The sequence below is a fragment of the Quercus robur genome, chromosome 10 (assembly GCF_932294415.1).
Source record: "Quercus robur chromosome 10, dhQueRobu3.1, whole genome shotgun sequence".
Classification (NCBI taxonomy): Eukaryota; Viridiplantae; Streptophyta; class Magnoliopsida; order Fagales; family Fagaceae; genus Quercus; species Quercus robur.
In genome coordinates this window covers 54,473,505-54,487,895 of record NC_065543.1, presented here as the reverse complement: position 1 = coordinate 54,487,895, position 14,391 = coordinate 54,473,505, and positions in this window count along the sequence as shown.

Genomic DNA, 14,391 nt, shown 5'->3' with positions numbered 1-14,391 from the left:
TAATACATGGTCATTATCATGACTCAAGCATATTATAAACACTGCCGTGGCTTTTAAGTTTGAATGGTCCAAGTGTACAATATGGAAGACAATAAAACCTAGTTAAAAAAAATAACATCATGGTCTTTTTATTAATTATTTTCTTAATTAACAACGGAAAAAAAGGAAGTGTTTGAGACTTTTTTTTCTTTTTTTCCCTAGGTTTGGTGGCATGTCTTTGTGGCCTTTGAAATATATCTTACTTGATTCTCATGTAATCTTCCAAAAGGAGTTATTGGGCCTCAGGAGCAACTTATGGAGATGAATGAAAGCCCGGATGTGGATTTGGGCTTAACTCCATCCAGTATTAGTTTTAAACTGGGGCCTACTTCTCTAAAATCAACTAAACGCTCACGGCCCTTTCACTTTCAAACAGAATGTAGACCCCATCCAAATTGCATTGATGACTCCTAACCATCTCAATGAAATATATTTAATTACCAAATAAAAAAGTCTCTGTATATACATTTAATCGAATAGTAAATGCTAACTTAACTTCCCCAGCTCTGACCCAATAAACTTTCTCAAAAAAAAAGCTCTGACCCAATAAAAGAAAAGGAATATTCTATCCAAAAAGAAGAAGAAAAAAAATGGCTTCATATAAACCTGGAAACCTACTTGGAAGGCAATATCAACAATCAAGCTTGTTCTCCCAATTTTCTTATGTGAGTACTTAATAAAATGGCTTCAGATGAACCCTGAAACCTCAAGCCTCAAAATATATATATATATATATATATATATATATTACTTGGTTGATTGCTAGGATGCATAGCCTAAGGCCATAAATTATAGAGGAAATTATGAAGTATAATATAATACTAGGCTATTAGAGATGTTCATCTTTCTTTTCAGTCGAACAACGAAAAACGAAAAACTTGACACTCAACTATTTATTTTATATGACTGACTTTGTCTTTGCCTTTTTCCTTTAGTTTATTAACTTATTTGTTTATGTACAGTTTTTATAATATTGCTTTTCATTTTTATTTTCTTAAAGAATTATATTTTAATCAACTTTTAACCAGGGGCGGAGCCTAGGGGGTGAGGGGGGAGAATTGCCCCCTCTGACTCTGTAAAAACAGTCCCAGAGTACTATTATCATGATATATATTTAGATATTCTTAAGCAATTGACCCCTGAGAAGAAGAAGAAAAAAAAAAAGAGAGCAAAGAAGCAGTGCTTAAAGAAAGCAAACACCGAAAAATAAGGGAAACAAACTTCCTTGACCCACGTAACCAACATATCATTTTTTCTAGATTTTTTATCCTGTCCCACTTGTAATGTTTTATTTACCCATTTCACTATTCAAGCATTTGAATTTCTTGCTTGTCTCTTAAATGAATATATATAATAGATTCATAATATAGTAGTTAAACGAATAGTGAAATGCAATTAAAATTGTTTAGAGTCTTTTAGATAGGAATAGGATGAAACTTTTTACTTTTTTCTTTTTTTAGAATCAGATAGCTAGGATGAATCTAAATTACCTAATAGTGAAGAACAATTCAAGATAATCTTTTTTATCATACAATTCAATTAGTGGGTCTCATACATATTAAAAAAATATTTAATCTACTTATATTGTACTGAGAACCTAGAGCCTCCAACCCTTTATTATATTTTTCTTCTCCTCTATCTCTTGACTTTTAATGGTTTCAAAATATGAAATTTTTGTTATAAACTCAAATTTTAAATACTTAAGAGCATCTCCAACAGGAGAACTAAACATAAAATCCTCATTACTATAGAGAGTAAATCCACAAAATAGGTCTCTAATGGACTCTTTATACTCGGAATTTTTTTTGGCTTATGAACAGTAGCTCATCAAGTCTGATGGGCTACTGTTCATTTTTCAAATGTTTTCTTTTCTTATTATAAAACAGATATTGAATAAAAAAATGTTGGAAGATGTGTAGTTGTTAAAAAAAGAATAAATAATGAATGAAGAAATAATATTTAAATGAGATAGAGAATGTGATAGAGAATCTGTTGGAAAGTGTATTTGAAAAAGTGGGTAGTTAAAAGGTAAAAGTCACTGTTCATTCTCCAAATAATACAAAAATTTGCTTAATCTACTAGAGATGCTCTAAAAGGATAGATAAATAAATGTTGACTTCTACATATTTTATGAATCAATCAAGATGGTGAAAAATTAATATATATAATTTTACAGGTATTTACTAGACTCTTAATACTTTCAGATGAATCTATTTTCTAAGTTTATTTTAATGAATAATTTAAATTTCTAAACTTTATGTATTTACATTACTCTCTTCTTTTAATTGTTAATAATTATGAATTGGTTATTTTTGTTTCTTTATTTAAATGATACAAAACATATACTTATTATTACATTTGTTTACAAGTGTTTATTTATTTTGTTATTGTTAATTTCTTGTTGATTAACATATTAAGAATATTTTTATCTTGCCCCCAAACTGAAATCTTGACTCCATCACTGCTTTCAACAATTAAAAAAATAATAATAATAATAATCTTTTTGACAAATAGCTGCATCCAAGCAGGCATTTATGATCTTATACACCTAATATTTATTTATTTATTTTTCTTTGAATATGTTATGGTAATTTCTTTGATGCAACAATCAAGTGAAAAGATGGAGAAGTTACCTCATGACCATGCAAGAGATCATGGGGAGGAGTTGTTTGGAGCTGTAACTATAAAACAAGGGAAAGGCCCACCTATCAATTTGGCAAAACTAGTGCAGGAGCGACCACCTGATCCACCGCCACCATCTCCTATAGTGCCCACAGGGCCACACCCTTAATAGGCATGACCTGTATTTCATGTACTAGACATCTCTTGATGTGAATTAATATCAGCATTAGGCAAATACTGAAATAAAAAATGTACTATTTACTATTCACACTAAATGTCATTTTAGCAGAAGACATATATGAAGCTTCTTTACATTATGATAGTATGTATTCTTCCCGGCTAGTTGACGCTTCCAATTAACTTTGAAGCAACAATTCGACACCGCGGGTAACATAAACTAATCAAGTTCTTTCTCAATTTACAAAGCCATGCGTACACTCCCCAAAGTGATAACAGAATTTTTATCACTAACCGTACTTTCACGAAATAGAAAGAAAGAAAGAATGAATGTTTATTCTAAATCTTTCTCATTGATTGTGGATTTGCTAAGCCACAGAGCCAGTCAGCATGGTTGCTAATGCTTAAACTTTATAGTAAGAGAAATTCTTCATTTGGGAGATTTGTTTAGGACTTTAATTTCTACCAAAACATAGACAACACATTAGCTCAGGCATATATCTATATATAACCGAACAACATTTTCTCCTAATGAGGATGGAAGAATCTAAATATGTCATTAGTGTTTTCAATAAATTGTGACTAAAGTTACAAGTGGATGCTTTATTTGAGTTACTAGTCGATTAGAGAAACTTTGCTGCAAAATTGGAGGAACATTTTGTTCTTTGTAGCTATGGCTAATGGCTTGGGTTTGATAGAGTCAATATATGTGCAATCTAGAACAAAAGATAGTAGTCTGAAATGGACAAATACACAATCATTTCTTACTTTGCCACCTCTATATACTTGGTATGCAGTAGGCCATAGCCATAGAAGTTGAAGAAAAAGTCTGATTTTCCAGGATTTAGTTGCGTAGTCTTATCGCCAGTCTTATTTTATTGGTCTTGAGAAGCTTGTCTTCTCTAATCCTTGAACACATTCACACTGATATACGTGCTTACCACAGGTCAATTACCCGTGTACCACAAGATTAGATCCTTTCAAAATCGAATTGAAGTTTCTTGGAATATGTAATCCGACATTTTTTGTGTCAAAAGTCTATACGTAGATATAATATTAGATCTTTAAAATACAATTTGTATCAACCTCGCGAGAAAAAAAGTAAAGAAAAGGATGTATAATACAATGAATAAGGAATACAAATCATCTATCTCTCTTGTAAAAATTATTCAATCCTCGTGGAGGACCACGTTATCATTATTCAATGATCCTCTTCCTCCCATCTAATATTAACATGTCTCTTCTCTATGAAGATTAAATAATCTCTCAATTTTTTGTGTTTTATTTTAGAACAAAATTTAGCTGCAAAATGAGTTGTAGCTTAAAGTTATAACCTTACTCAATATTTTTTTGTTAAAGGTGAATTTTAAAATATCTACTATTGAATTATATATATATATATATATATATATATTTTATATCTTTCATGCTTGCAAAATTTCTAAAAATTTAAAGATCAATAGTTATATCATCAATAAATTATTTAAATTGCAAGTTTTGTAGTTTAAAATTATGTATAAAATATAAATTAATAGATGATATAGTAAATGATATCGGATTAACACAAAATTTGACATGTGTATTAAGAGCATAAATAATATACAATTCAATGGTTAGATTTTTAAAATATACAGTAATCTTTATTTTATTGAGTAAGGCTACAACCAATTTTGTAACTAATTAAACTTTGTTTTTCATTTTATATCATAATTTACCATTGGTTTGGTAAAAATATTGGAAAAAAAGACGAATTAATTGTACCATGCAAACCGCTAAATTCACAACTGGGGTGGAGGGAGGGGGGAGGGGACGTGCGGCCATGGCCCCCTTAACTTCTCAAAAATCCTTCCCCACTCTTGTATTTTTGGTGAAAACAATAATAATTTTGGACATAAATTTAAATAATGGCCCTTTAAATTTGTACTAAGAACATGTAATGCATTTATTTAGTTGACTAATGTATTTTTTGTTCTTTTTAATTATATCAAGACTTACTTTGTATATATTTTATTCTTTGGATTTATATATATATATATATATATATATATATAGCTTGATCCCCCAAAATAATTTTCTCGTGCAGCCACTACTCTGACCAATAATATTCTATTAAGATATGTTTAACAAGTTGAAGCTTACTAAACCTATAAATTGACGTGATGGGATGGGATTGAAAATTGTAAACTCCCCAACGTTGACCCAGTAAACTACAAAAGAATGAATTGGTTTGAATTTTGAAACTGTACAGAAAAATGCAAAGCTGGCTCTGTGTATATTGTGATATTCACATGGTATCTCTTCCAAAACCAAATTTGAGGTCAAGAGACCCCTTTTCCTTGGTATTCTTGTTCTTACGACACTATTTGTTGCGCATGGAGCTTGTTTTCCACTGGTAAGATTGAGTTCCACCTTATTTTCTGTGTCTTATTTTGTTCGACACGTACATATATGTGTAGGCTGTAGCTTCACATGTGTTGTTTTGCTATTTGTGTGAGTGTGAACCTTTCATTTCAACTGCTTTGTGTACAATTTGAAGTCCTAATGAGATCAATTGAGGGTGACACCCGCCATTATTATTATTATTATTATTATTATTATTTTTGTGTCTAACTGCTAGGATGAACAGTAAGATAAAATTAAGTTGTTTATTAAGCTTATTCAATTTAAGTACAATTCTTTTAGAGTTTTACTCTTCTTTTTTTTTTTTTTTTTTTTTTTTAGTTTCAATTATATTTTTGTCCACCTTACTTTTTTTAGTCCAATAAACCAAAAAAATAAATTCTTTCATGTATGTTGTGATAATTTCTTTGATGCAACGATCAGTTGAGAAGGTGGAAAAGGTAGTTTATGCCGGAGAAGGAGAAGAATTGTCTAGACTTGTCACTATAAAACAAAGAAAAGGCCAATCTTTTCACTTAAGAAAAGTATTAATGGGAAAGCAGCCACGACAACCTCAGGAACCGCCACCAGCTCCGGCAGGTTCCAGTGGGCCAATCCCCTAATTGATATTATTCCCTGTGTTTCATGTAATAGGCATTTTAAATGTCACCAATTACCACATATGCAGGTTTAAAATTTTTTTTGCTGTAAACCTAGTATTTTTGGCATAAACGCTTTAGAAAACTTGTTAGCAGCAGGACTAATATTAATTAATATGTTTATTTCATACTTGTACATGATGTAAGGTACAATTTCCTAGACACTATCCAACTTGAATAACTTAAATTTAAATGAGGTTTTCCATGTCTCAATCGAGTGAACCTTAATTAATTAAGGGTGTGTTGAGAGACTAGTATCATCCAATCGAGACTCGATCAAAGGTGAGTCAAAGAAATAATGACTTCCTTATATTGATTTTTGAAACTTGATCATGTACTTAAAAATTTATTATAACTCAATCAAGTCATTCGTCATTGAATTTTCCAATTAAACCTAATTTATATTAAGAAAAAGAGAGAGCACAACAAATTAACATATTTTGGTGTAAATGGTCTATACAATAGCAAAAGTCTTAAATAATTGAGTTTGACTTACCTCTAATACTTTTTTTAAAAGAATCTGCTTTTGTTTTAATAAAAAACTATCACTTGTTATTGTATATTTAAAACAAAAAGACATGTCTAATTAAAAATGTACTGGAAGTAAGTCAAATCCTCAATAATTATGCTCTCTCTCTCTCTCTCTCTCTCTCTCTCTCTCTCTCTCTCTCTCTCTCTCTCTCTCTATATATATATATATATATATATATATTAATGATAAACTAACCATATAAAAACCCTATATGAACTCTAGCCCCTATAATAGACCTAGGTCCTAAACCCATCTCTGACATGCACATTGCATCTAAACTTCTATACCAATGATAGCATATTAATCATGTTCCAAGGCCTTTTAAATGTTAAAATAAAACATTTGGTTCAAAGAGAATGACTCAATCCATTTGCTGTATTAGTAGGATCCTTTCTATTTAAAAAAAATAATTTATGGTTCATATCAAAATTACAAATTCAAAAAAGTATCTAACAAAATAAAATAAAATTGATTCTCCTTTTTGAAAACTTGAACTCCGGCCTATTCTCTCCATCCTAAAAGAACTTTATACTTGTGGAATAACCACAAGTATAATACACATTGCTTTTGAAGCAATAAAAACAAATGAATAAGATCTTCCCATCTCTAATAAAGCACCCATTACATCGGTAAGAATTTCCATTCCTCTCTTTTCTTTTCTTTTCTTTTTTTTTTCTTTTTTTTCTCCTTTGCTGAATAATTCCATTCATTATACTATCAATCTCTCCTCCACATGATGGTATGACGTGACATTATTATTTTCTGCAATTGCCAAAATTTAATTGGACCACTATGCAGAGAGAGTAGCTTTACAACCAAAAATCAGAATAGAGGAAAATTCTGAAGCAAAAGTCTTCTATAACAAATTGAAGGTTTCTGTCGGAGATTTCTGTTTTTTACTTCTTAATTATAGTAATAAATATTTTGTACAGTGTCCTTAAAGATCATTGAACAAAATATATCACTCTTGATGACCATGTATACCGCCACCAGCTCTCAAAGGGCTCAGAAAGCACCACCCCTAATAGGCAATTCCTGTATTTCATGTATTAGACGTCAGTCATCATCAAAAGGAAACTATCAACCTTAAAATTATATTTGTGCAAATGTCATATCCGCTTCAACCATTTAGTATATAATGTAAATGAATTATTTTATGGTCTACGAACTTTCTTTACATTTTGAAAACAAATATAATCAAAACAAGATCAAAGGACAAAGATGAAGTCTTTCATACACTATTTGCACAAAGGATTAAACAATAAAACCTTTGATGATGGCATTCTTACATCACCCTCTTTTTATGCCTTGCAAACTTACTAACTATTTCACTGGATCAAATTAGAGGAAAACTATATGTTATTTTGGTAATTCAATCAAGGTCATAAAGAGTCTGAAAGCTCACTTAGCGTGTAAAACACCAGTAAATGTTCAGACCCCCAATTGCAAAAATAACCAACACAAGTTTATACTCAAATAATATATGTGTAGAATGATAAATATAAGCCATACCCAAACATGCAAAATACTCTAAGCCATAATTTAATCATAGCATAGCAATAATTAAAAGCAAATAGTAAGGGATAGAGAAAAGCAAATGCAAGATAACACTGCACGTATTATCGAAGAGGAAACTGAAGAACTCGGTAAAAAACCTCTACACCACCCTTCAACTGGTAAAATAATCAACTAGAAAAGCAGTTGAGATACATGAATAGGAATAGACCCTCCTAGCCTAATCTACCTGATGCACCTAAGCTTTCCAAGCTTCTTGTTTCAACAGAGTTACGCCGAACCTTATCTTCTCTAGTTTACTAGATCTCGCAATAAGCCCATTACATCAACCAAAATGAATTGATTCTCTCTTGAACTGCTTCCCAAATACCAATAACCTTCTCACTGATATGAATATGGTAAGGTAAGGATTTGGTTAAAGATCCTCTCAAGGGTATGACAATGGAGAGGGTGAGAGTAGAAGAATTTGGAGAATTATAGGTATAAGATTGTGGATGAATCAATCTTGTTGTTCTTTAGGGTTTATCTCTCAAAATTCTCTCTAGAAGCTCTCTACATTTTGTGGGTATAAGGATATTTATAGTAGAGTATGAGAAGGAATGTGAAAAGTCATTTTTCAGCAAAACAAGGTGTACTGGCGAGTCACTCGCTACTAGGACAAGTCGCGAGTTACAGTTGCCAGATAACAGAATGGCTAGATTGTACTTTTTTTTCCTGTAGTGATCTAGCTATCCTGGCCCTTCAACTTCTTGCATGCTTTACACGTGTGTTGGATTCTTGTGAGTCACCACTCACAAGTCAGTCGCGAGGTCTAGTCACGAGAAGCCTTTTGATGCATACACTTGATTAATTCTTCACACTCTCTCACACACAACCCTTACATTATTTCCACCTAAATACAGGGTTTCTAAATGCTGCAAATTTGGCACAGAATAAAACCAACACATAGTTGAATAAATTCAACCTTAAAGAGTCAAGCATTTATATATAGTATAGATAAAGACTGTGGCTTTCTTAACCTTTTTTTTAGGTTGTTAAGGAAAATATATTAAAAGCTTCGAGAAAATAGAGAGTATTTTCAATGTTTTTCTTTCTAGAGGTTGTATAGTGGGAGCCAAAGTTTCATAGGCAAACATTTGTTGTCCTAAGGATGAAGATTTAAGACTCAAAAGACTTGGTGATTGGAACAATAAGGCTTCTATGTTTGGAACATAGTTGGACTCAAATGAAGAGATTATTTTGCATATATATTATTAGAAATGAAGTGAGGCTTAGATTATGTGGGAACAAGAAGTTTAAAGAATCCTTACAAATAGAGTAATATGTGGGCTTTGAAGCATGAATATGTATATGTTCTTAGTTATTATTGTTTGTTGTATTGTATTGTGCAACCAAATGCTACTTGTATGACTGACATTTTGTCATGTGTTTCAATAAAATGATGCACATTAAATATAAAAAATAAAACAATACGGTAGAAAATATTAAAAATAGAAGCCAAAATTAAAAATACTTTGTTTATGATATTTCAAACCTGGTATATATCTATTTGTAGTTTGTATTGTCTAAATATGTTTCGGTAATTCCTTTGATGCAACAATCAGGTGAGAAGATGGAGAAGCAAGGGTGGAGCCACGTTGTCCCTTGGGGTGGCCGTGGCCCCTGCCAAAAAAAAAAAAAAAAAAAAAGTCCAACAGAGTAGGTATGAAAATTGATTGCCCCCCCCCCCCCCCCCCCAATATTTCTCCCACTCCAGTTATAGTTTTAGGCCTCTATTCTCCCAGGCTCTCACCATTAGTTTTAGGCCTCTCATACTCCAAATAAAACACAAAGTTGGCCCACTAACATTTAAATACTAAAATCCAAACACATAACAACAAAATTTCACTTTCTCCATCTCAAAAACCCACCCCACGGTCCCCACAGAATCCCTTATTCTTTTCTTTTCTTTGTCTTTTCTGATACACTTCCCACTTTACTTCTTATTCTTTTCTTTTCTTTGTCTTCTGTGATACACTTCCCAGTACCGCCTACCAGCCCCCAAAACTCAGCAGCATCAGTCCTCCAGTCCCCAAAAAAAAAAAAAAAATCTTGACCAATTTTTTCTTTCTTCTTGCTTTCTAAAACAAATCACTCAGTATATTTCGTTATCAAATTTTAGGATTTGGAACTTGTGACTGCCTGGTGAAGTGGTGAGTTTTCTTCTCTTATTTAAGCACTAGACCTTCATCTATTTTCAGTGTCTTTTTTTGATTTTCTCAACTATCTACACCTAAATATTCACATGCTCTTAATATTTTCATAGATTTTTAGAGAAATATATGATTGAAGGAATGGGGATGGAGATAAGGATTAAGGAGATTGTTTGTGATGACCGATGAGTCTTGAAGGGAAGAATAACTACAGTTGTAGGCAAATAAGCATTGCCACACGGCCCACCCATTTTTGCACTTTGTGATTCTATGAAGACAGGTAAAATTATTTTGATTTATTACCTATTTTTGATTAGTTAGATACCATGTGGCTGTAGGAGTTGTTAAATTGTTTGGTTTATGTTGTGTACAAATCCTTGTGTGTTTAATTTTTGTTTTTGTTTAAGCCTTTAAGGGGTTATTATTAATTAAAGTTGTATTAAAAAAAATTAAAATACAAGAAAATTTTAATAATAGGAATGATGATAATTGATGGGTTTGACTGTTTAAATTATGGTGGAAATTTTGTTTTTTCTTGAGTATGAATAACATCCATATAACTAAGTGAAAATTTCTAATTAAAATTTTATTTTTTAAAATTCTTTTCAAGTTAATTTTTGAGTCATATTCTTAAAGCTAAAAGAATTATGAGCAAACGAAAAACAATTGATGCATTCTTTAAGAAAAAAGATGTTAGCAATTCAGAAATTAGGACACCTGTGGCTGTAGAAACAAATGTTGATACTTCAATGCCTGTTGAACACCCCTCCAAATGTTCAAGAATTCAATTTGAAGAGATAGATTGTGATCCAGGATCACGTAGACAAATATATGAATTCCCTATCAACAAACAAGATGAAATCCAACGAGCTTATCTCAAAGAAGGTCCACATCAACCTAAAAATATAAACTATCCATACTGTTAGGTTTTAAATGTTTAGAATAATTGGCAAATCGTGAACACAAACTTGTCTAGATATAGATCTTAGAGTCTATAGGTTTTATTAGACAATGCTCAAGGTGATTCAAGTCAAGATTCAAGAACATACAAGCTGTAGGAAGAAAATTTCATAATTTGTCTGATTCGATCAATCGAAAGACAGGCTCCATCGATCGAAAGTCGTATTTGCAGAATTTTAATTAAGCCCAAACAGCAGTTCAAGCCCATTTAGGATTATGGTTTCTAATCTACTTCTCCCAGTATATAAAGGAAACCCTAAGCACGTTTTTATGTGGCTTTTCAGAGAGAAAAGAGTGTCTCTTTTGTATTTAGGGTTTTGTTCCTAAAAAGCTCTCTTATGTCTTCTACCGGTGCTATTCCTTGAAGAATCTCAAGATCCGGTATTGTAGAAGTCGCTGCCTTCTCTTGTTATCAAAGGTGTTGATGATCTAAACCTTCAAGGGTGGTCTTGGAGTCACAAACAAGAGAGTTTGTGTTGCTAAACCTTTGAGTGGGATCTCAAAGTCACAAACGGGGGTGTTTGTGTTTTGCAAAGGCCAAAGAAAGAAGGAGTCCGTGGATTCGGAGCTTGCACGTGGTCGTGTCAGTAAGTTTTACTGGTGGGTAGCAATAAGAAGTCGAGCGTGGGGGCTTGTAAGTCTTATTGTATGAATTTCAATTCTTTCAAGTGGTTTTGCTTTTTACCTTAAGGATAGCTAGGTTAAATCCTCCCCAAGTTTTTTACCGGTTTGGTTTTCCTAGGTGATCATATCATTGTCTTATTTATTTTTCGCTGTTATGCATGATATGATTGTTTGATTGTGATAACCTAGACTTGAAATTTGGACTAAGTAACAACTTGGGTAATTAACTAGGTTAAATCAATTGTTTTAAGGGGTCTAAAAACTGTCAAGTGGTATCAGAGCGGGTTGCTCTTTTGTTTTAGATCTTTTGATCTAAGAGCTAATCCTTGACCCCTGTTGTCATGAATAATTTGAAGTGTCTTTTTGATCATGTTTCTGCTCATGCTTCTGTTGATTTTATTGATGCCTGTGAAACTCTTCGTAAGGAATTATTGAAATCTATGAAAATTGCTAAGAAATTCAAGGAAGAGTTAAAATTGGCTAATCTTGAAAAAGAGGAATTGGTTGTTAGATTAAATGAATCTAATAAAAAGAATGAATTTTTGAGAAATCAAATTTCCTCTCAAGATGAGAAGATGAAAAGCTTGGAACAAGAGTTAGTTGAATCTAAAGCTAAAATTGAAAATTTTACTTGTACCAAGTCTGCTGTTGATAACAGAAGTGTTTCTGTTTCTCTTAAGCCTAAAACTGAGAAAGTTTATATCCCTCCTTTTAAGAGGAATAATAAAGAAAAGACTTATTTTTCTAGGTTAGACAAAGGTAAAAGTTCTGATGTAGACGCTGAAGTTTCTAAACCTAAGTCTAAACCTATTGTTAGAGAGCATAATAAATATGTTTTTGTGCCTACCTGTCATCTTTGTGGTATAGTTGGTCATATTAGACCAAATTGTTCTTTGTTGAGGCAAAAACCAAAATCTGAGACTAGACTTGTTGTTAGGAATACTGTTGTTCCTAAATTTGTTCCTATTTGTTACTTTTGTGGTGTCTCCAGTCATATTCGTCCTAATTGTCATAAACTGAAATTTAAGCATTCTATGTTTCAGTCTAAGATTTGTGATGATATTTCTCCTGTCATAAGTTCATATAAATTGTTTCATATTCTTTTAAAAGATTTGAGCTTGTTGGCTTGTGAAAGGAATTTACAGGATTTTAGTCTTTCTCAGAAGATTGGTGTAATTTCTCATATACACTCTGCTTCACATGGATTTTCACCTACAAAGCCAAAGACTCGTGCTATATGGGTGAAAAAAAATTCTCTAAGGTGAGTGTTGCTAACTTGTCCCTGATTTAATTCTTTCAATTAATTGTGGACATGTTTTGTTTCTGTTTTTGGTCGTGTTCTTTTTAGGTTGTTTTTTATTAAAAAAAAAAATCCAAAAACATTGAAAAAATTTCAAAAAGACAAAAATATTTTATTTTGTGTCTAGTTTTATTTTTCTTGAGGATTACATGAGTTATGATATCTCTCTCTTGATTTAGAACATGCTTAACATTGTGGAGAAACTTGAATAGAATGTGTTATATATGTGCTAAACTATTTTTTTTTTTATGAGGATGTACTAATTTGTACGTGTACTCATGGGTTAATTAAGAAATTGATATTTCTTGTTTGTGTACCCTCTATAACTTAGTTAAGCACTGTCATGCATTGCATTTGCATTGTTCATTTAGCATAATGTGTGATTTTTGTTTTTGGTCATAAATTTTTTAAAACCAAAAAGATTTTTGTGTTTTGTATTTCACATCTTGGATTTATAATCAAGAATTAGCCATATTATCTTTACATAACAAGTTTATGTACCTTGTTTAGCTTTGATGAGCTTATTTATTGCACTTGACTAGTTGAAACTTTGTAGTGCATGTTGTGTGGGAAAGATGTTTATGGTATTTATCACTTTGTCTTAATCTTGAAGTCACATGTTATTTGACTGTCGGACTTGATCCTTTTGAGAAAGGCATAAATAACCATCTCACCACTGTTTACTAGCCAATCATGAACACCTTAATGCATATCATAATATTTTGTGCTCAAGAAAGTGTAGCATATGCACAAAAAGAACATAAGGTGTAGCCTCGGTTATAAATGCTAAAATTGGTGTGTACATTATCCCGGCTATTTTAATAAGTTTCTGAACAATTAAAATTGGTGTGTATATTATGAGGTAAAAATCAAGAAACTTACATGATTGCAAGCTTTTTTTCTAGGAGATGTGAGAGTTATATGATGTAACTCTTTAGGTGATAGTTTCTTTCAAATTCTATGTGATGAATTTTGTAGACTTTGTGATTGATTGCTATTCATATATCACCTCACATGTATCTTAAGCTTTTGCTAGTTGCATACACTACACAAGTTACTCTTTGCTAAACTTGGTACATTATATTGTGTGTGATCTTGTTGTGGCCATCCAAGATTAAAGTTCCTTGATTTTGATGCAAAATGTGCTTAATGTTTGAGTTTTTGAGGACAATTGGTTAAAAAACTTGTTTTTGGAAGATCTGGGTTGAATTCAAGTGTTTTTGAAAAACTTTTAATCTTATACTCATGCATTTCATTCATGAAATATTGTGCTTTGAGGAATTTCTGCATTAAATTGCTCTGTTTTTCAAAATTTTGATTTTTTTTCATGCATCATTTGTGTTTAGGACTCACATGCATTGCATTGTTTTTGTATCCATTTTGCAGTTTTGC